This window comes from Alnus glutinosa, chromosome 2, assembly GCF_958979055.1.
Source record: "Alnus glutinosa chromosome 2, dhAlnGlut1.1, whole genome shotgun sequence".
Lineage (NCBI taxonomy): Eukaryota > Viridiplantae > Streptophyta > Magnoliopsida > Fagales > Betulaceae > Alnus > Alnus glutinosa.
In genome coordinates this window covers 14331446-14355484 of record NC_084887.1, presented here as the reverse complement: position 1 = coordinate 14355484, position 24039 = coordinate 14331446, and positions in this window count along the sequence as shown.

Below are 24039 nucleotides of genomic sequence, written 5' to 3'. Positions count from 1 at the left end.
CCAATCCGATATTTGAACAGAACGTTATGATCAAAATACTGGAGAGCATCCAGATAGCTTCACTGAGCGTCCGGACAGTCAACTGCAACCGCCTTTCCAAAATATCGCAATTCTTCTCATAACAGGTCCACGTCCGGAGGGCTTGGCCAAGCGTCCGGATGGTCTTCTCTGTATCTCCTTTTCGTGCTCATAAAGGAAACCCAGAATATTTTGGAATTCTAGACATCGTCCGGACATGTTGCCATGTCGTCCGGACGTCTTGCAGAAACTTCCCAAACAGTGTCGACTGCTGAAATCCAAGTCTGTGTAGAAATTGGAGAAGCTTGACCTAGTGTCCGGATGGTGTTGCTCTGACGTCCGGACATCTTCAACGCTAAAGCTTCTAGATACTGCAGGGCGTCCGGACACCTTCAAAGGCTCGTCCAGACGGTTGCACAGGAACCGGCTGTTCTAACTTGGAAATTGCATGGAATCTTCATGGACAAAGTGACAAAGTGTAAACAGAGTATAAGAGAAAACCATAATTACTAGAATTCAAAACAACTAGAATAATAGTAAAGTGTCTCATCAAAAGCTCAAATTAACATAAGAGAAAACCAAAACCTCAAGATATCACATTTCCTGAATTTGAGCCCCTTCGGCTTCTTGCTCCTGAAGCCGGAAAACCATAGACTAAAAATTTTCAGTCACTTGAGTCTTCTAGCCTGAAACTGATCATCCGCCAAAAGAAATCCTCTATACAAGTGGTCTGCAAGATGATAAAGAAGATTCACCACTGAATCTCTAGCTGGTGTAGATCTAGAGGAAAAGGTTACGGAAGACTCTGTATGAGCAAAGGAATGGGCTCATCTAAAATTTGAGATCTCTGGAACATATGATTTCAACACTGGTCTGTTTTCCAAAGAGCCCTCTGTCTGACACTATGCTAGAAGCCGCTGGACAACATATTCCTGAAAATATTTAAACATAAATCTATCCAAAAATAACACCACAAGGAAATATTAGATCATGTTAGTTCAAAAAGAATGTGGTATTATGATGGCTATCAATTGGTTGGACATCCACATGATCGGAGAAGGCACTGTAAATTTTCTTTTCCCTTTTTATTTTTTATACATTTAATTTCTTTCATTTTTCATTTCATTTCTTGTTATTTTATTTTTGTTTCTGACAACAATTAACCTTTTGATGTTTGTTCCTATGAGAAAATATTGCTATTAGTTTTTGTCGACAGGTGTTTTGGTGTTTAAGTTTGGAGGACGCCTTAACCTTTTTCACACTTTGATTTTTCCTTACTTCTGGTAATGTATTTCTACACTACACAATGAGGACTATTAGTATTTTGGCCTTATTCTGTGTTTGGACAAAATCACTTATGTGTAATGATGCGGTTAATAGGGATTCCACTTTCAAAGTGATATCAGAAGATTCTGCCTGCAAGTCAGAAGAATTTCAAGTTCCCTGTCAACCGTCCGGACGATGTGTCATCCCGTCCGGACGCCCATTTGTCTACTGATCCATCCGTCCGAACGACGTGTCATTCCGTTCGGACATCAGACAGACAAGCATCATCTGTCCGGACGACGTGTTTCTTCCGTCCGTACACCTACATTGTATCGAGAAGCTTCTGTGCAAACTTGCCCCGTCCGAACGTTTCAGCAACACTTCCGGACGCCTATCAGTTCTCGAACGGTTCACTGATTCTTTCCAAGTTCAAGAAAGGGAAGATCAATCAACCGTTCGGACGATATGGTATCCCGTCCGGACGCATATCTCTGTAAGGCAAGAATCGAAGTTCAAAATGAACCGTCCGGACATCTGACAGCTATGGTCCGGACGCTGGTGCATCGTATATGGTAACTACCGATTCGACTTCAACCGTCCGGACGTCTCCCCCTCATGGTCCGGACGCACGCGCATCAGATATGGAAATTGCATGTTGAAGTTTAGCCGTCCGGACACTCCTACCCCACATTCTGGACGCGAAAAGCCTGTTATGGAAATTACTTGCAGTAGACATGCGTCCGTCTGGACGATCGAGCCATCCCGTTCGGACGATGTTCTTATACAGGAAAGATTTCTCCGCGAAAATTTCAAAAAATCCTGTCGCACAGTTGTCCGTCCGGACAGCCATGGTCCACCGTCCGGACGGCTCCCAGGCAAATTTTGCCTGACGCCCATTCTGACCCCCAGCCTATAAATAGGGGTCCTTGGGCACTTAGAGCTGCAAGATTTTGGTGTGAATTCCATTAGAGCTCAAAGACGTGATATCTCCTCTGAAGCCGTTTTTCAAGTGTGTTGTGCTGCAAACCGAAGTCTATCTTAGAGGTCGGCTCTAAGGTAAGGAGTTCCATTGAAGACCCCTTCAGGTAGGTGAACTTGGTTGGGAAGCGTTCGTGTTGGGTTACACGTCAGAGATCAAGGTACGACCACTGCATCGGTACATGTGAGTGTTACTGTCTTGTATCTAGCTTTGTCTTCTGAATAGTGGAATTCCTGGGTTTGGCTGCCCCGGAGTGGTTTTTCTCTTAACTGAGTTTCCACTTCGTCAACAAAAATATCTGTGTCATTTACTTTCCACTGTGCTTTAATTTTTGTTGACACTTATGCACACACTTTACTTTTAGAAGTCATTACAATTTTTCAATTGGTATCAGAGCTTGGTACACTCTGAGAAGATTAATTTCTTGAGTGTTTTTATATTTGACTTCTATCTTTATTATGTCTCAAACTCTTAATTGTGTTCCAGCCTTTGATGACTTGAACTATGGCTATTGGAAGGCACGTATGCGTTTCTTTTTGAAATCTATTGATTGTTGGGGTATTGTTGAGACTGGTTGGACTAAACCAAAGGATACAACACCTGAACTAGTCCCTCAAAAGAGCGCTCGTCTTTCAAATGACAAAGCCCTCCATGCTCTATGCCAAGCACTTTCTCCATCTGAATTCGCCAAAATTTCAAATTGCGAATCAGCCAAAGCAACATGGCAAATTTTGGAAACAACATATGAAGGCACAAAACTTGTAAAATCTGCCAAACTTCAGATGTTGATTTCAAAATTTGAAGAAATTAAGATGTTAGAGGAAGAGACATTTGGAGAGTTTTACTCCAAAATAAGTGACCTGAGGAACTCCATGGTGAGTCTTGGGAAACCTATCTCGGATGTAAAACTCATCCGAAAAATTCTGAGATCTTTGCCTGAGCGTTTCAGGATTAAGGTAAAGACTATTGAGGAAAGCAAGGATCTTGAAGAAATGAAGATTGAAGAGCTGGTTGGATCTCTTCAAACATACGAGCTGTCTCTGTCCCCGGTCAAGAAATTAAAGACCATTGCTCTTAAGGCTTCCAAGAAGAAGGTGGAAGCCTCCTCTGAAGAAGAATCTGAGGATGAAGAAAAGGCTGTGGCAATGCTTGCCAAAAATTTCAGAAGACTAATGAAAGATGATCAGTTCAAGAAGAAGTTTTCTGAAAAAGCCAAGAAACCTCTCAGAGAAGTTGAACCAGAGGATGAGAAAGATCCCAGAGGACCCCCGATGTTTTGAATGCTCAGGCTATGGGCATATCCGGGCCGATTACGGGAATCTCAAGAAGGGCAAAGGGAAGGCTTACAACGTGACTCTCAGTGATGAGTCCGAAGAAGATGCTCCTGAGTCTGATAAATTTCTGGCCTTTGTGGCCCCATATGTTGAAGAAGAAGACTCATACTACTCTGAGCATAGTGAGAATGAGGTAGAGCTCAAGGAAGCATACAAAACTCTCTATAAAGAGTTTGAGAAGCTGAGGGAAGGCCGAAAGCAGTAAGTTAATGATCTGAACAGTCTGCATACTGAGAAGAGCTCACTGCTGCTCAAGATACAGGAGCTCAAGGAAAAGCTACTTGAGACACGGCTCCAGCTAGAGACAGTCACTAATGAGAAGTTGACTCGTATGCTATCCATCCAGAAGAGCCCACATGACAAGACTGGTCTCAGGTATGTAGCTTCCTCTTCTGATATTCCTTCTTCCTCAAAGACTGTGTTTGTGCCTCCTACAGTCCCAGAGCTCCCTCCAGTTATTGAAGATAAAGTCAATGATGAAGTTCCAGGCACTCAGCAGCCTCATTCCATCATAAAACCTCATATTTGCCATCACTGCAGTCTCAGTGGGCATATACGGCCTCAGTGCTCCCTCTTGAAAGCACAAAAGGCTAAAGCCAAGAAAGAAGTGCCTAGACAAGCTCAGTGTGGCACTGTACCTGCAGCTCAGCATCAAACTCCTTGGCATCAGTCATCCTATCAAGCACCATGGGGACAAGCACCAAGACATCAATTTCAAGCCCCTTGGTTTCATGCTCCTCAACGTCAGTGGCCTCAACAGTGGTTTGTACCAGCCAATCAGAGTGGCACTTACAAGAGCAAACCAAGGCAATTGAGAAGGCCTCAAGAGCAATACTCCGGTGAGCCTCCTGTTTGGATGCAAAACATGATGGAGTGGATGATGCAGTCTTGTCAGCAACCACCTACTGGAAGGCAGACTTGGGCTGAGAAGGACAGTTACCCCAGGAGGGGGAACCGACGCACCTAGCAGGTTCGGGTGTTCATGCCTAGGATTCTGTTCCTAATCCTATGGCATCAGGTTTGATTGCTCATTGTCTTTGTTATATATTATATGCAATCTAGGAACAAGTTATGTTTGCCCCCTTGTGTTTTCTTGAGAAAACTTTGCAGGTATTTTTGGGGAAGACAGAAAAAGCTGGTCGAGCGACTGTTTTTTTGTAATGGCATCATTGAGAGCGTACACAGGTTTGATCGTGCCTTAGCATATGAAGTCTTTTCCATACTGCTTGTTGTTTTTGTTTTTAATTAAAAAAAAAAAAAAAAAAAAAAAAAAAAAAAAAAAATTGGGGAGAATTTGCAGGATTTTTTTTTCTTTGGCTTATTAGATATTGCATGCATTCTTGCCTGATATCTCAATTCGGTTTGCATTGATTCAATATGCTTAGATATAATTGAGAATTTTGACTATATTGGCCAAGTGTTTTTCCTGTTTATACAAAAGTAGGATAACTTTTTTCCTCATACGATGAAAAAGTGCACTATCCCGAACTCCCCTAAAAGGTACATCTTTCCTTCCCTGACTCTTTGCTTTTGGAAATTTTGGATAAGAGAAGAAGTCCTTGATAAGATGGCCAAATTGACCACAGGCTAGTTGAACCTAACATCTATAAAATCTGGCACTCCCTACAGTTTGCAGTTCCATAAGATTAGAGTAGTATTTCATAAAAAGTTTTGTGCTTTCAATCTGTTTAATCACTGCTTATGTGCTTAAATTCACCTTGCCCTCTATGAGCAAGTAAAATTTTATCTTGTCTTATATGGTACAAGTAAAACAAACTATGTGCTGCATCTTAGGGGGAGTGTATCAGATGAGGGTATCTAGACCCTAGCAAGTTATAAGGTTTGACGTTTGGCTAATCTGTCTTTGATTTTCTCTCATGTCTAGAAAATCTAGTTGCTATTTGTCATGTCTTGGAAAGTCTTAACTGGTGGGAAAAGAGTCTCCACACACACACGCATTGCTTGAGTTGAGTTGCCTATTTGATTTTTATATGATCAGGAAAAATTATTTGTGCTAATTGAAATCTCAACTTCCTTTTATATCTCTGTTTATTTTTGAGATGCGTTCTAATTGTGTTATCAGTTGATTATGTATGCGTATTCTGACACTGACTTGAGAAAATTTGATCTCTGTAAATTCTTCTCAGTTTTTCTGGTGTTTCAGTGTGGAGCGTCCGGACGATATTCCTTGGAGTCCGGACGGGTGTACCATGGTAGTCCGGACGGTATTCTCTAGAAGTCCGGACATGTGCAGTGCCTCGTCGTCCAGACATGTCTTGTTGTACGTCCGAACTCACGTGCGCTATCACTATCGTTCGGACGGGTAATTTATTTTGTCCGGACGAGCATGACCGTTACGCACGTTCCCAAGGCCCACGAATCCGGACGTCTTGAAAACTCCATCCGGACGGGTCACCCACAGAGGCTATAAATTGCCCAGAATCGGTCATTCTCTCCCTCATACCCCACCAAATCCACCTTTTGGCTTTTTGTGCGTAATTTTCTTTGGAGTTTTTGGAGTAATATCATCCTTGTGTGTCTCTTTGCATTCTCAATCACTCTTCAGGTATTTTTCTTGTCCTATTCTTTTCAGTTCTTACACTGTTAAAATTTCAATATTTGATTATGAGTGTTATTGAGAGTTTGAGATGCTTATACCATGTTGGGATTATTTGTAGGACTGTGATAATGTTTGTCTAAATTTTATGATAGTCCTCTTACTGCTGTCATTCTGCCAAAATTTTTGCTAACCTAACAAGATTTTTTTTGGAATATTCTTGTTGGTTTTCTTTTTGCAGAATCATGTCTGCCATCAGTTCCCAGCGCCGGGTCTGTCAGAGGACAGAAGCAGAGCAAAATGAAATTCAAGCGAAGATTATGGACCGGACTGTCATTGCTGAACGGAACGTAGTCCGTGTAGATATCATGGTGCCTCCGTTGAACAGTATCCATGAGACTATCCAGCATTATCAGTGGACCTACCTCTATTCCTGTGCTTGCATCATCCTCACCAGGCTGGTCCGACTCTTTTATGCAAACTTGGAGGTTGCTCAGGATGATGAGCGTGGGACGGTACTGCAGTCCACTGTTGACGGAAACTGTTGATCCCCAGATCATCAGCCAGTTTATCGGGGTACCTGTTCTCGATCTACCTGCCAGTCCATTCAACGAGGTGGTGCTTCCTCCCTCTATGGATGAGCTCCGAGAATTTTTCCATGCTGCTCCATAAGGTGAGGAGCATCAGACCTCCATCAAGATTGGTGCTCTAGGTCCAGCTCATCGTATGTTGGCCAAAATTATTCTGCACAATCTGTGGCCGGTTACCAGGCGCAGTAATCTGATATTGAAGAAGGCCCAGTTTGTTATGATGTTCACTTTCGCCTTCCTTTCTGTCTCTGTAAGCATATTCTGGGAGTCATGCCCGAGGCTCGTGATGAGGGCACTGTCGATCTTCCTTTTGGCTGCCTCATTACTCAGATCATCCTGTAGTCTGGTATCAATGTAGATGGAGAGCCTAGAATGAAGATGAAACAGCCCCTCAGCATACAGACTTTGCTGAAGTCGAATGCGCAGCTGCGGAGAGATGATTCTAATGAGGATATACCTGCTGCGATGCATGTTGCTTTTCTAGACGTAGCTTCATCCTCTCACACTGTCCCGCCATCTGAGCCAAAGGTAAAGTTTTCTCAAATTATGGACGCTCTTGCTACTCTTCAGGGGGGATGAACAATATGCAAGTGTTGATGTCCACCTTGCAGCAGTCAGTATCCTCCATGCAGCTGGAAATGCGGTCCATTGGCAAGAGGGTGGAGTAGACCCATTTGGACCTTCAGGAGTGCCTCCAAGTCCATCATCCAGATAGCAGTGATGATGAGGTTGCTGCACCAAAGGTTGCACGTCGGATTCCAAGAGTTACACCTATGGCAGAGGATGTTTGATTCCCTCGTGTTTATTTGTTGACTTTTTATTTTTTGTTTTGTTATTCTGAGACAATTTGTTGCTTATTATAACTGTTGAACTTATATTACTCTGTTTCCTGGGTCCTTCTGAGACCTTTAGGGGGAATAATTTTTATTTTTGGACCAGGAATGTATTTCCAAACCTGTCAAGTGATTTTTGTCCCAGAATGGCCAAAGGGGGAGTTTGTTAGTATTTTGGCCTTATTCTGTGTTTAGACAAAATCACTTATGTGTAATGATGCGATTAATAAGGATTCCACTTTCAAAGTGATGTCAGAAGATTCTGCCTGCAAGTCAGAAGAATTTCAAGTTCCCTGTCAACAGTCCAGACGATGTGTCATCCCGTTCGGACGCCCATCTGTCAACTGATCCATCTGTCCGAACGACGTGTCATTCTGTCTGAACATCAGACAGACAAGCATCATCTGTCAAGACAACATGTTTCTTCCGTCCGGACACCTACATCGTATCGAGAAGCTTCTGTGCAAACTTGCCCCGTCCGGACGTTTCAGCAGTACATCCGGACGCCTATCAGTTCTCGAACGGTTCACAGATTCTTTCCAAGTTCAAGAAAGGGAAGATCAATCAACCGTCCGGACGATGTGGTATCCCGTCCAGACGTGTATCTCCGTAAGGCAAGAATCGCAGTTCAAAATGAACCGTCCGGACATCTGACAGCTGTGGTCCGGACGCTGGTGCATCGTATATGGTAACTGCCGATTCGACTTCAACCGTCCGGACGCACGTGCGTTAGATATGGAAATTGCGTGTTGAAGTTTAGCCGTCGGGACGCGCGAAGCCTGTTATGGAAATTACTTGCACCGGACGTGCGTCCATCCGGACGATGTTCTTATACTGGAAAGATTTCTCCGCGAAAATTTTGGAAAATCCTATCGCACAGTTGTCCGTCCGGACGGCCAATGGTCCACCGTCTAGACGGCTCCCAGGTAAATTTTGCCTGACGCCCATTCTGACCCCCAGCCTATAAATAGGGGTCCTTGGGCACTTAGAGCTGCAAGAATTCGGTGTGAATTCCATTAGAGCTCAAAGACGTGATATCTCCTCTGAAGCCGTTTTTCAAGTGTGTTGTGCTGCAAACCGAAGTCTATCTTAGAGGTCAGCTCTAAGGTAAGGAGTTCCATTGAAGACCCCTTCAGGTAGGTGAACCTGGTTGGGAAGCGTTCGTGTTGGGTTACACGTCAGAGATCAAGGTACGACCACTGCATCGATACATGTGAGTGTTACTGTCTTGTATCTAACTTTGTCTTCTGAATAGTGGAATTCCTAAGTTTGGCTGCCCCAGAGTGGTTTTTCTCTTAACTGAGTTTCCACTTCGTCAACAAAAATATCTGTGTCATTTACTTTCCGCTGTACTTTAATTTTTGTTGACACTTATGCACACACTTTACTTTTAGAAGTCATTACAATTTTTCAAGGACAATGTGTAATTCAAGTTTGGGGGTATGGAAAAACACTTGTCTGTTTGTTTGTTTATTTATTTTTCCTGTTTGTTTAGTTATTTTTAGTTGTCTTTTTGTTCTAAAAAAAAAAAAAAATTGTTGTCAAGTTTGAGTTAAACCGTAATTGTGATTTGCATTTCATTGGTTTGCTTAAAGTTTTGAACACATCATGTCTTTAGGAATCTGAATCTTTTGACTTATTTTTAGGCTAGTGAGACTTCACTTGTTTGAGTTGAATTATCATAAGCACATTAGCATGTAATCTATAGGGTATGAATTTATGCTTAATTGTGTATTTTGAGAATTGTTGGATGACTTATTGATAAATAACCTTGGCTTGCAAGATATTTATATATATATATATATAAAAAATTATAATAAAATAAGATCATTTTGAGTTTTTCACTGAGTAACCGGGCCTCTTGCCTCACTAAGCATTGAGTGTTCGCGTCAAAAGGTGAGAATTTCAATTTGGTTAATTGTATGGCTAGTTTGGCTTCGTAGCCTTTTTGACTTGAGTAATTAAGCCCTTAGGGATGTTTCTACATCTAGTGCCCTAAGACCATCTGGTTTGGGAGTCACTGGCCCAACACTCGTTACATGGGTTAATTAGAAAGCTTAAGGGAGCCGAGCATTGCACAGCCTACACAAAAAAAAAAACAAAAAAAAAAAAAACAAAAAAAACAAAAAAATATATAAAATAAAATAATTTGCATATCTTGCCTTGGTTGTTTCATTTGATAGGGAGTCCAACGATTTTTGAAGTACTTATCTTGAGATTAAAATGAAACCTCATGATTGCATGTTAATTTCACTTAACACTTTTGAAGAACATGTGATGTCTTAATTGTCCATTTATGAGTGATTTGATGTTGGATCCCCTGTTGATGTTGATGATGAGTTTGTCGTTTTAAGCATGCTCATGATCTATGAACCACGGTTTGTGTAAAAATTCTTTCTTGTTGACAAAATACTGTTTCAATGTTTGTGGGTATCATTTCTGACAAACCCTCACGAGACTTCACTCGTCCACTAGGGAGTCCTAGGGGTTTAAAAGGCTTGTTTCATACGCTAAATGCAATCGTGTCTCCCACGAAAGAGGACTTATGTTTCATGCTTTGATTTTGTTTTTCATTTTGTTTTGCTAAGGGACTAGCAAAATGTAAGTTTGGGGGTATTTGATGAGTGCTAAAAAGTGTATATTTGGACCCCTTAATTTACATTAGTTAAACCTTTAGCTATGTTATTTTCTGTTTTGGTGTTTTTGCGTTTTGCAGGACATTAAGAGAAAAATGGTAATTTTCAAGTGAAAATACATAGAAAGCTGGAAATTTAGAATTGCTGGGAAGTAGATCGATCGAATCTCAAGTCGATCGATTGAAAATTGCCCGAAGTCGATCGATCGATTATAAAATCGATCGATCGAATTTATGCGGAGCTGGAATTTCAGAAACCCTAGCTAACTCTATAAATACCATTCTTTTCTCATTTTTAGAAGGGGAGGCCGCTTGGGAGTGCCCTAGGCGCCATTCTCACTAGGGCTTTTGGGTTGATTTTGACCTACAACTTCAATTCTTTGTAAGTTTCTTTGATTTTAATACATTCTTGTAGTTTATTTATGCTTTCCTTAGTTATGTGTAACTGAAATTTCGTCTGGGGTTTAGGATAAAACCTCACCATTGAATAGAAACTGAGTTTCATTGCTTGTTTATGCTATTTGAGTTTATGGGCTTTGATTTCTCATTGTTCTACTCCGATTTTTGAGATTATTATTGGATATTCATTGTGTTTCATTCTATGGATACATTTGATGATTTAGTTGAAACTAGATATCTTTTGTGATTTGTGGAAGAATGGATTCATTGAATGATTTAAACAATTTTTTGAAGCAAAAGTAGAACAAACATAAGATTTGTATGATGAGAACTTCAAATGGTGTAGATGAGCATGAGATTAGGTTGCTATGATTTGGAGGGTGTGGATTCCAAAACCTTAGACCCCTTTATTTTCATTTGTTTTGTTTATGTTCTCTTTTACCAAAAACCCCTAAACTTGGAACTAGGTTAAAATAGAATTAGTTTAAATAGAAATTAATTTTCGCAACACAATTCCCTATGGGATCGACCTCGCACTTGCAAAACGCTATATTGCAAACGATTCTCAAAGCAACATGCTTTCTCTGTCATCCCTAGAATGTACCTGCAGAAAATTCTCAAAGCAACCAAGAGAAAATCTAGGTATAGAAAAGGTGGTTCCTCAAACAAAATGCAAGGCAAAAAATAGGATATATAAGATATGACAATCAATGTTATACAAACATACCTGGTATGCACTAGGATTTAGGAACCAAAATCCTAGGCATGGTGAGACTGTACCTATACTAGGTGAGTCCACTCCCCCTCTAGGGGTGAATGGTCTCATCCTTTCTGACCCAACCCTAGTGTACCCGTGGTAGATGTGATCGGGGGTATTGCTCTTACTATCCATTCTCCTCAGCATACCTTGTAACAAGCTCAGCAACCTTTCATAGGCATGGTTGCTATCAGGCTTTTACAGCTTTTTCTTGTAGTGCCTCGATGTTTTCTTCGGAACAGACCGCTGTTATTGCCGCTGATGCCATGGAACCTAATGTCTCGTCGAAGGAGAGTACCTGAAGTGGTCTTAGTAGGCAACTTCCTCTGAGCCTCCTACTTCAGAGCTTGGAACTGTGGACATTTGGGTCGGATGTGACCGGTGATGCCGCAGTGATGACAGGTGGGCAAACTTCTTTTGTTGGAATGCTGCTTGACTTTCTCTACAAAAATATGGTTAGCATTCTTACAAACAATATTGCCCTTACCTTTTATATGTCCCCTATGCGGAGGGACATATTTTGATGAGGAAGAATCTTCAACTTCACTTTTCCTCAGAGCATCCTGCTTAATCCAAGGCCTGTGGGATTTCAACAAATAACAATTTGGCCTAATATGACTAATCTTCCCACAATTATGACACTTAGGAATAAACTTACCTTGTATTTCTGATTCCTTGGAGTTCGGCATCACATGATTAGTTATGCAAGGGTTATCAAAACAAGTTGTATCTTCTATCACAAGCTTAATATCAATAGAATCTAATTCAGAATTAGAAGCATGTGAAGTAGAAGTACTTAAATCATTAATAATTAAATCAGGCTTGTTAGAAATATATGTATGACTACAAAGCATGCTTTTCAAATTATTACTAGAGAACTTTTCCAAGAGATCCTCTGATTCTTTTTCAAAAATGAAATTGACTTCTAAAATAAACAGCACGTGTGTGCACAAAGTGTTAACAAAAATAAACAATGCGGAAAATAAACAACACAAGAATTTTTGTTAACAAAGTGGAAACTCAGGATGAGAAAAACCACTCCGGGGCAGCCAAACCTAGGATATCCACTATTCAGAAGACAAGACTAGATACAAGATAGTAACACTCACATACCCCTGATGCAGTGGTCGTACCTTGCTTTCTAACTTGTAACCCAACACGAACACCTCCCAACCAGGTCTCTTACCTGAAGGGGTCTTCATTAGAATCGTTTACCTTAGGGCCGACCCCTAAGATAGACTTCAGTTATAATACAGCAACAGCACACTTGCAATGGCTTGAGAGAGACCAAATCAGCTCCAATAACCTCACAAAATAACTCTCTAAGCTCTGATGGAATTCAATACCGAATTCTTGCAGTTCTCAATGCCCAGGGGCCTCTATTTATAGGATGAGGGTTCAAATGGGTGACTGCTGTGATAAGTACGGACGACGTCAGGACGGTGAACCTGAGCCGTCCGGACGGGACAACTATGCGATAGAAAATTCTGAGATTTTTGCTGAAAATCTTTCCTGTTTGAGAGCTGCGTCCGGACGGTGAGGCACTGTCGTCCGGACGGCTGCACGTCCGCTGCAAGTAATTTCCATATAAGGCTTCGCGCATCCGGACCAAGGGGGATGGCCGTCCGAACGGTTGATCTTCAACATGCAATTTCCATATCTGTTTAGCGCGCGTCTTGACTATGATAGGCAAGCGTCTGGACGGTTGAAGTTGAATACGCAATTTTTTCCATATCTGTTGAACGCGCGTCCGGACCATGCTGACTGATGTCCGGACGATTGTAATTCTTGCCTTACGAATGAGCGCGTCCGGACGGTTGAATCAATCTTCCCGTATTTGAACTTGGAAAGAAAATCTGAAGCTGATCGATCACTGGACGTCGTTCGAACGTGCTGCTAAGTCGTCCGGACGAATGCAAGCTGGAACAGAAGCTTCTCGATATAGTGAAGGGTCCGGACGGAAATCCACGTCATCCGAACGAATGCTGCTTGGTCTGTCAGGCGTCCGGAAGGGATGACACGTCGTCCGGACGGTTGGCAGGGAACTGAACTCTCTGACTTGTAAAACAGTGTAGAATCAACCGAAGCACTTCTGAATAGTGGAATCCCTGTGAAAAGTATCTTTACATACAAGTGATTTTGTCCAATCAGAATGAGGCCAATCACAAACTAACAAACTCCCCCTTTGGCCATTCTGGGACAAAAATCACTTGACCGATTAAAAATACAATCCCAGTCCGACTCATAAATTACTCCTCCTTTTTGTCACAAAGGGACAAAGGGTAAAACAGAGTAATGAGAAAAAGCACACAACAATTACTCCCCCTCACTGTCTCAGAATTACAAGGGTAAACAGAGTACTAATATCCACAGACAAAAACTTTCTAAAATCCAAAACAACAGGAAAATAGAGAAAAGTCTGCAAGTCACCCAAAAGAGTGGAACAAAAATCCTCCAAGTACCAAATCTTGCTAATCCACTGAAATCAAGTAACGGAGAGAAATCCGTAAAAGCTGGATTCGTACTACTTCGGCTTCTAGCTCCGGAAGCCGGGAGCCATGGACTGAAAAACCTTCAGTCGCTTGATTTTAAAAAGCTCATCTCAAATCCCAAGACCTTTAGAAATTGAACATCCAACTTCAACAACAGTCAGTTTTCCAAAGGATCCATCTGTCAAACATTGTGCTGGGAGCTGCTGGATGTCATATTCCTGAACCAAAACCAACCAGAAATATCTCTAAAAATACCATTAGATCCTGTTAGTTCCAAAAATAATGTGATATTTAAGACGACTGTCAAATGGATGCCAAAGAATTACAAAAACAAAGATCGCAATCCAAATGACCCAGATATATCAATATCAACCCAACACACAGATAGAATATGATGTTCATACACACTATCTCAAGAAAATATCCCAACAAATATTCCAATATTCTAAAAGCACAAAAACTTAAGAGAATAACGAAAGACACAATGAAGATCATGGGATGAGAAGATGTGCAAAGAATGCCAAAATCTCGGGAGAAATCCAAGAGAAAAACACACAACATGACATGATAAAAATGCAGAGATGTGTGTATGGCAGAGAAAGAGAAACAAGTCTTAAACCTATAGAGATCCTGTCCAGACGTGTCACTTAACCGTCCGGATGGCAACTGCTAGGTCAGCATATGGCAAAACTGCTCTCATCTGGACGTAAGAATAGATCCGTCCGAACACTTCACACTGAAAATCTGAAACTTGAGGAAAAATTTGCAGAAAAATATTTTTCCAAGAGTTAGCTTCAAAACATGCATGTATAATCAACTGATAAAACAGTCAAATAGCATTGCAAAAATATGCAAAGATATAAATGAGTTAAGTATTCAATAAGCACAAATTTTCCTGCAGATAGAAATTTTAAATAGATTACTCAACTCATGCAATGCGCGTGTGTGTGTGTGTGAAGACCTTTCCCATAAGGTATGGGTTTCACTGATATGACAAAAAGCAACCAGATTTTCTAGACAAGAGAGAAAATCAATGAAAGATTAGTCAAAAGTCAAACCTTATTCAGTACTAGGGCCTAGCCACCCTCATCCGATATACTCCCCCTAAGATGCAACATCCAATTGTTTTACTTGTACCATGAAGGACAAGGCATATTTTAGCACATAGGCAGAAAATATACATATATCGCGCATAATTCATAAAGGAAACTACTTGATTCTTTTGATGCTGCAACCTAGAGAGAATGGCAGAATTTTTAGGTTCTAGGTTCAACTAGCATTTGGTCAATTTGGCCATCTTACCAAAAACCTCTTCTCTTATCTAGAATTTCTAGAAGCAAAAAGTCAGAGAAGGAAAAGATGTACCTTAGGGGAGCCTTGGATAGTGCACATTTTCATCGCATGAGGAAAGTAACTATCTATCATTAAGATGCAACAGGAAAACTTAGCAGATATCATGCATAAACTCTCAATCATATATAAGCATCTTTAATCAATGCACAATGAACTGAGATATCAGGCAAAAACACATGCAATATCTAAAAATCTATCAAGAGAAAAATAAAGTTCCGCATCTTCTCCACAATTTTTTTTTTTTTTTTGTTGAAAAAAAATTGAGACATAAAAACAACAAGAACATGCTTATGGAAAAGGAAATCACATCTAGTCCCAGCATGTAAGGTAAAACCAAACCTGTCCTCATGGAGAGAGAGGTTTAGAAATACCAAAACAGAAAAGCAGCCACCCGACGTGCTTTTAACTGTCATCCCCAAAAAAATATCTGCAGAAGTTTCTCAAGATAGCAAGAGAAAAAATAGGGGATAAAATAAATGGTTCCTCAAACAAAATGCAAGGCATGAATAAGATATGGCATAATCAACTATGCAATGCAAACATACCTGATATGCACTAGGATTTATGAACCAAAATGCTAGACATGGGAGACATCACCTACTAGGTGAGTCGACTCCCCCTCAAGGGGTGAATGGTCTCATCCTTCTTGACCCATACCTGTTTAACCCGTGTAGATGGTTTACAGGTCATGTCCATGTTGGCCATACTCCTTAGCCTACCTTGTATTAGGCTCAGCAATCCTTCATAGCCATGGCTGTCATTGGACTTCTGCGGCTTTCTCTTGTAGCGCCTTGGTTTGTTCTTCTTTGATTTGCCACTCTGATAGGCAGGAACAAACTGCTGCTAATGTCGTGGAGCCTGAAGTGTTGTAGGAGGTAGAATGCCTGATGTAGCTCTTGTTGGCAGCTTCCTCTGAAACTTCAACTTCTGGAGCTGTGGACATTTGGGTCGGATGTGACCGGTGATGCCGCAGTGATGACAGGTGGGCAAGCTTCTTTTGTTTGAATGCTTCTTGACATTCTCTGCAAAATTATGGTTAGCATTCTTACAAATAACATTGTCTTTACCTTTTATATGTCTCCTATGCGGAGGGACTTATTTTCTTGAGGAAGAATCTTCAACTTCACTTTTCCTCAGAGCATCCTGCTTAATCCAAGGCCTGTGGGATTTCAACAAATAACAATTTGGCCTAATATGACCAATCTTCCCACAATTATGACAAGTAGGGACAAACTTACCATGAGCTTGTGTACCTATATCTTTGAATTTTGGCTTCGCACAATTATTCAAGCAAGAATTATCCAAACAAGTAGTGTCTACTGTCACAGGCTTACTAATAATGGAATCTAATTTAGAATCAGAAGCATGTGAAGTAGAAGCACTCAAATCATCAACAATTAAACCAGCCTTGTTAGGAATATCTGAATGAATACAAAACATGCTCTTTAAAAATTATCACCAAAGAATTGTTTTCAAGAGATCTTCAGATTCTTTTAATTTATTCTCAACTTTATCAATAATGTCAAATAGCATGGTATTCTCAGATTTTAAAGAGTCAATCAAAGCATGTGATTCAGACAACTAAACAATCAAAGACTCTTTTTCTTGCTTCACCTTTCTGAGCTCTTTTGGAGAAATAAGTTTATCAAATTTTGCAAAAACTTTAAAGAGCTCAATATCATAATTTTCTTCAGATAACTGAGAGAAATCCATGATAAAAGGTGTAATCAAAAAATAGAAGTCACAAAGATATGAGGATCACACTCAGGAAATAAATCCTTTCAACGGAGTGTGCCTGCTCTGATACCAATTGAAAAATGAAATTGACTTCTAAAATAAACAGCACGTGTATGCACAAAGTGTTAACAAAAATAAACAATGTGGAAAATAAACAACACAAGAATTTTTGTTAACGAAGTTGAAACTCATGATGAGAAAAACCACTTCAGGGCAGTCAAACCCATGATATCCACTATTTAGAAGACAAGACTAGATACAAGATAGTAACACTCACATACCCCTGATGCAGTGGTCGTACCTTGCTCTCTAACGTGTAACCCAACACGAACACCTCCCAACCTGGTCTCCTACCTGAAGGGGTCTTCAATGGAATCCTTTACCTTAGGGCCGACCCCTAAGATAGACTTCAGTTATAGCACAGCAACAGCACACTTGCAATGGCTTAAGAGAGACCAAATCAGCTCCAATAACCTCACAAAATAACTCTCTAAGCTCTTATGGAATTCAATACCAAATTCTTGCAGTTCTCAATGCCCAGGGGGCTCTATTTATAGGCTGAGGGTTCAAATGGATGACTGTTGTGATAAGTAAGACGCCATCCGAACGGTGAACCTGAGCCGTCCAGACGGGACAACTGTGCAATAGAAAATTCTGAGATTTTCGCTTAAAATCTTTCCTGTTTGAGAGCCGTGTCAGGATGGTGAGGCACTATCGTTCGGACAGTCGCACGTCCGCTGCAAGTAATTTCCATATAAGGCTTCGCGCGTCCGAACCAAGGGGGATGGCTGTCCAAACGGTTGATCTTTAACACGCAATTTCTGATAGGCAGGCGTCCAGACGGTTGAAGTTGATTATGCAATTTCCATACCTATTGAACTCGCGTTTGGACCATGCTGACTAACGTCCGGACGGTTGTATTTGAATTGCGATTCTTGCCTTATGAATGAGTGCGTCTGGACGGGAATCCACGTTGTCCTGACGGTTGAATCAATCTTCCTGTATTTGAACTTGGAAAAAAAATCTGAAGCTAATCGATCACTGGACGTCGTCTAGACGGGCTGCTGAGTCGTCCAGACAGATGCAAGCTGGAATAGAAGCTTCTCAATATAGTGAAGGGTCCGGACGGAAATCCACGTCGTCCGAACCAATGATGCTTGGTCTGTTGGGCGTTCGGATAGTATGGCACGTCGTCCAGACGTCTGGAACTATGGACAGATAAGCGTCCGGATGGGATGACACGTCGTTCGGACGGCTAGCAGGGAATCGAACTCTCTGACTTGTAAAACAGTGTAGAATCAACCGAAGCACTTCTGAATAGTGGAATCCCTGTGAAAAGCATCTTTACATACAAGTGATTTTGTCCAATCAGAATGAGGCCAATCACAAACTAACACTTTTAATTTATTCTCTAATGCATCAACAGTATCAAAAAACATGGTATTCTCATATTTCAAAGAGTCAATCAAAACATGTAATTCAGATAATTGTAAAATCAAAGACTCTTTTTTTTGCTTAATCTTTTTGAGTTCTTTATTGGATTTCTTAAAGAGTTTACCTATCAAAAGGGTATCTTTAGAGAAATCATAAAAATTTTCTTCAGAGAACTCAGGAAGATTTATGTTAGAAGAAGTCATGGATCACACTTAGGAAATAAATCCAAACACAAGTGCACCTGCTCTGATACCAATTGAAAACAAATATTGACTTCTAATTTAACCAAGTGTGTGTGTTTGTGTGCAACAAAATATCTTAAATGCGGAATTGAAATAAGACAAAATATTTGTTACGAAGTGGAAACTCTGTGAAGAGAAAAACCACTCCGGGGTGGCCAAACCCAAGAAATCCACTATCAGAAGACAAAACTAGTACATAGACAGTAACACTCACATACCTGATGCAGTGATCGTATCTAGCACTCTGACACGTAAACCAACGTGAATGCGTCCCAACCAAATCTCCTACTTGAAGGGGTCTTCTATGTATTTCGTTACCTTAGGGCTCCTCCCTAAGATAGACTTCACATGAACTATTGAGCACACACCGGCAACGGCTTGAGAGCTAGCGGATCTTCGATTCTCCCTAAACACCATCTCAAAGCTAAGAGAATTCAATACCGAATTCTGTACATAATGCATGCCTAGAGCCCTCTTTACATAGGCTTTACAAATCCTAGTTCAACTCAAATAAGGAGTCCTACACCAACAAAGATTCAGACTCTAGGCACGCGTTTGGACGTTTCTGGGTGCATGTATGGACGTTTCTCTTGGCCGTCCAGATAGTCAAGTTGTATCATTTTTCATTAGCTTTCCAATGACACCAATTTCATCCCAATCCGACATTTGAGCAAAACGTTATGATCAAAATACTGAAGGGCGTCCGGACGGCTTGACTGAGCGTCCGGACAGTCAACTGCAACCGCATTTCCAAAATAGCGCAATTCTTCCCATAACAGGTCCACGTCCGGACGGCTTGGTCGAGCGACTGGATTGTCTTCATTGTATCTCCTTTCCGCGCTCATAAAGGAAACCCAAAATATTCTGGAATGCTAGACATCGTCCGGACGTGTTGCCACGTCGTACGAACGTCTTGCAGAAACTTCCCAAACAGTATCGACTACTGAAATCCAACTCCATGTAGAAATTGGAGAAGCTTGACCTAGCGTCCAGACGGTGTTGCTCTGACATCCAGACGTCTTCAGCGCTGAAGCTTCTAGACACTGCAGGGTGTCTGGACGCCTTCAAAGGCCCGTCCGAATGGTTGCACAGGAACCGGCTGTTCTGGCTTGGAAACTGCATGAAATCTTCATGGACATCTTCTTAGAAACTTGTGACCATACACATGGCATGAAATGAGACACTGTCCATATTACTTGAAGACTCTAAATAGTACCGATAATCCTATTAAAAAACAACCGTTACATAAAGTGTTTTTTTCAACCAGAATGTTGCCAATATAAAATACTAACACATCCGAACCATGGAGTCTGACGTCCAGACGGTTGAACTTCTTTCGCACAATTTTCCTTATTAAGGATGGCGTCCAGACTCGAATACCACATCATCCGGACGATTGCAGCTATCTTCCCATATCTGTGTCTGAGACAGAAACCCTATTATTTGTCAAACACTAAATGGCGTTCGGATAGATGCACTTGAATGCTAGATTCTTCTCAAACTCTAAATATCGGCCGGATGATTTACCATTACGTCCAGACGGATGCAATCTTGAATAGTTCGAAGTTTCTAGATGTTAGTTTTTATGTTGGCTGCATTCTGTTGGACAAAATCACTTCTATGTAATGTTGCTGCTTTCACAGGGATGCTGCTTTATCCAGAGTCTACTCTTCAGCTATGTTCTTCGAAAAGATTCTGTGAAGTTTTCAAGGATTTATTTCGGTTCCCTGTCAGCCGTCTGGACAACGTGGTATTCCGTCCGGCCGCTCATCAATCAGCAACATCCGTCCGAACGACGAGATCTTTTCGTCCAGACGCCCATCAGTGTCTAGAAGCTTCGAACAGTTCAAGATTGCATCCGTCCGGACGTAATGGGAAATCGTTCAAACGCTCTTCAGAGTTCGAGAAAATCCCAGTGTTCCAGCGCATCCATCCAGACAACATGGTTATACCGTCCGGACGACGTGGTTATACCGTCCGAACACCATTCAGTGTTTGACAAGAAATTGGGTTTCTGCCTCAAGACATAGTTATGGGAAGATGGCTGCTACTGTCCGGACGATGTGTTATCTCGTCCGGACGATGTCCTCTATAAGGCAAGAATGTGCATACCAAGTTCAACCGTCCGGACGTCAGCCTTCATGGTCCGGACGATCAAGCTTCATATATGGAAATTACGTGCACCAGTTCAACCGTTCAGACGTTAGCCTTCAAGGTCCGGACGCTCCAAGCCTTATTATGGTAATTTCGTGCAGCCGAAGTGCAACCGTCCAGACGCTAGGGCAACACCGTCCGGACGCGGCCTTGTTATGGAAGCTTTCAGCGCTATCTTGGAGAGGCGGTTGCATTTGACCGTCCGGACGCTCAGTCAAGCCGTCCGGACACCCTCGGGTATTATGGTCATAACCTTTTACTCAAATATCGGATTGGGACGAAATCAGCTTCATTGGAAAGCTTAGAAAAAATACTATAATTTGAGCAATTGGACGGACCCTAGAAGCATCCGGACGGAAAGATTTTCCCATCCGGACGGCCATTCAAAAAATTCCAGAATTACTTTCCGGACAAGAAAAATTTTACTTTCCGGACGTCCCTGGCTCCCGTCCGGACGCGCGTGCCATAGAATCCATTTTTGAGTCGATTTTGGGTTTCCTAAGCCTATAAATAAGAGGTTCTAGGCATGCTTTCAAATAGAATTCGGTGGTGAATTCTCTACAGCTTAGAGACGTGATATCTCCTCTGAAGCCGTTTTTTTCAAGTGTACTGTGCTGTAAACCGAAGTCTATCTTAGAGGTCGGCTCTAAGGTAAGGAGTTCCATTGAAGACCCCTTCAGGTAGGTGAACCTGGTTGGGAAGCGTTGGTGTTGGGTTACACGTCAGAGATCAAGGTACGACCACTGCATCGGTACATGTTGGTGTTACTGTCTTGTATCTAGCTTTGTCTTCTGAATAGTGGAATTCCTGGGTTTGGCTGCCCCGGAGTGGTTTTTCTCTTAACTGAGTTTTCACTTCGTCAACAAAAATCTTTGTGTCATTTACTTTCCGCTATGCTTTAATTTTTGTTGACACTTGTTGCACACACTTTACTTTTAGAAGTCATTTCAATTTTACAATTGGTATCAGAGCAGGTACACTCTGTTTAGGATTTATTTCCTGAGTGTGATCCTCATCTTTTGTGACTTTTTTTTTTTACACCTTTTGTTATGAATTCTTCTCTGTTATCTAGTGAGGATTCTGATATTATGCTCTTTAAGGTTTTTAATAAATTGAAGAATGCTCAACATTCTAAAATTTTTCATAAAGAGCTTAAAAAGGTGAAGCAAGAAAAAGAGTCTTTGATTGTTCAATTGTCTGAATCACATGCTTTGATTGACTCTTTGAGATCTGAGAATACCATGCTATTTTACATTATTGATTCACATGAGAAGAAATTGGAAAAATTCTCTAGTGATAATTTGAAAAGCATGCTTCGTATTCATTCAGATATTTCCAACAAGCCTAATTTAGTTGTTGATGACTTGAGTGCTTCTACTTCACATGTTGTTGATTCTGAATTAGTTTCCATTAGTATTAAGCCTGTGATAGTAGACACTGCTTGTTTGGATAATTCTTGCTTGAACAATTGTGTGATGCCCAAGCCCAAGGAATCAAGAACACAAGGTAAGTTTGTTCCTACTTGTCATAATTGTGGGAAAATTGGTCATATTAGGCCAAATTGTTATTTGTTGAAATCCCACAGGCCTTGGATTAAGCAGGATGCTATGAGGAAAAGTGAAGTTGATGATTCTTCCTCATCAAAATATGTCCCTCTGCATAAGAGACATATAAAAGGTAAGGGCAATGTTATTTGTAAGAATGCTAATCATAATTTTGCAGAGAATACAAAGAAGCATTCAAACAAAAGAAGCTTGCCTACCTGCCATCACTGCGGCATCACCGGTCACATCTGACCCAATTGTCCACATCTCCAGGCTCAGAAGTCGAAGATTCAGAAGGAGCTGCCAACAAAAGCTACATCAGGCACCCTACTTCCTACGGCACTTCAGGCTCCGCAACATCAGCAAAGCTTTGTTCCTGCCAATTAGAGTGGCAAACCAAAGAAGAACGAATCAAGACGTTACAAGAGAAAGCTGCAGAAGCTCAATGGCAGCCATGGCTATGAAGGATTGCTTAGCCTAATTCAAGGTATGCTAAGGAGAATGGACAACATGGACAAGACCTGCAAGCCACCACCTCGAGTCAAGCAGGTATGGGTCAAGAGTGATGAGACCATTCACCCTATGAGGGGGAATGAACGCACCTAGCAAGAGAAGGTGTTCATGACTAGGATTCGGTTCCTAATCCTAAGGCATCAGGTTTGATTGCTTGCACATTTACTTGTTATATTTGTGTGCTTACTATGCAATCTAGGAACCAGTTTGTTGTGCCCCCTATTCTCTTGAGAGAGCATTGCAGGTACATCTTTCCTTCTCTGACTTTGTGTTTCTAAGAATTTTTGGATAAAAGAAGATGTTTTTGATAAGATGGCCAAATTGACCACATGCTAGTTGAACCTAGAATCTAAAAACTCTGGCATTCCCTCTAGATTGTAGCACCATAAGAATTAAGAAGTTATTCATATGAATTTTGTGCTATAAATTGTCTATTCACTGCTTTTGTTCTGAATTTACTATATGCCTTGCCCTCTATGTGCAAGTAAAAATTTACTTTGTCCTTCATGGTACAAGTAAAAACAATTCGGTGCTGCATCTCAGGGGGAGTGTATCAGATGAGGGTGGCTAGGCCCTAGTAAGTTATAAGGTTTGACTTTTGGCTAATCTGTCACAGATTTTCTCTCTTGTCTAGAAAATCTGGTTACTCTGTGTCATTTCTGTGATAGTCATACCTTGTGGGTTAAGTCTTCACACACATACGCATTGCATGAGTTGAGTTGTCTATTTGAATTTTCTATGTCCATGAAAATGTTTGTGCTGATTGAACTCTCAACTCTATTTTATATCTCTGCTTAGTTTTGAGATGCTCCTTGATTGTGTTATCAGTGGATTATACATGCGTGTTCTGAAACTGACTTTGGAAAAATTATTTTTTTGCAAATTTTCCTCAAGTTTCAGATTTTTAGTGTGAAGTGTGTGGACGGACTTATTCTCACGTCCAAAACGAGAGCAGTCTTGCCATATGCTGACCTAGCAATTGCTCATCCAGTCAGGATCTCTATAGGTTTAAGACTTGCTTCTCTTTCTCTGCCATACACACATCTTTGCATTTTTATTGATTTATCATGGCATCTTGTTGTTTTTCTCGTGGATTTCTCCCGAGATTTTGGCATTTTGTGCACATCTCCTCTCATCCCATGATCTTCATTGTGTCTTCCGTTATTCTTTTTAAGTCTTTGTGCTTTTAGAATATTAGAATA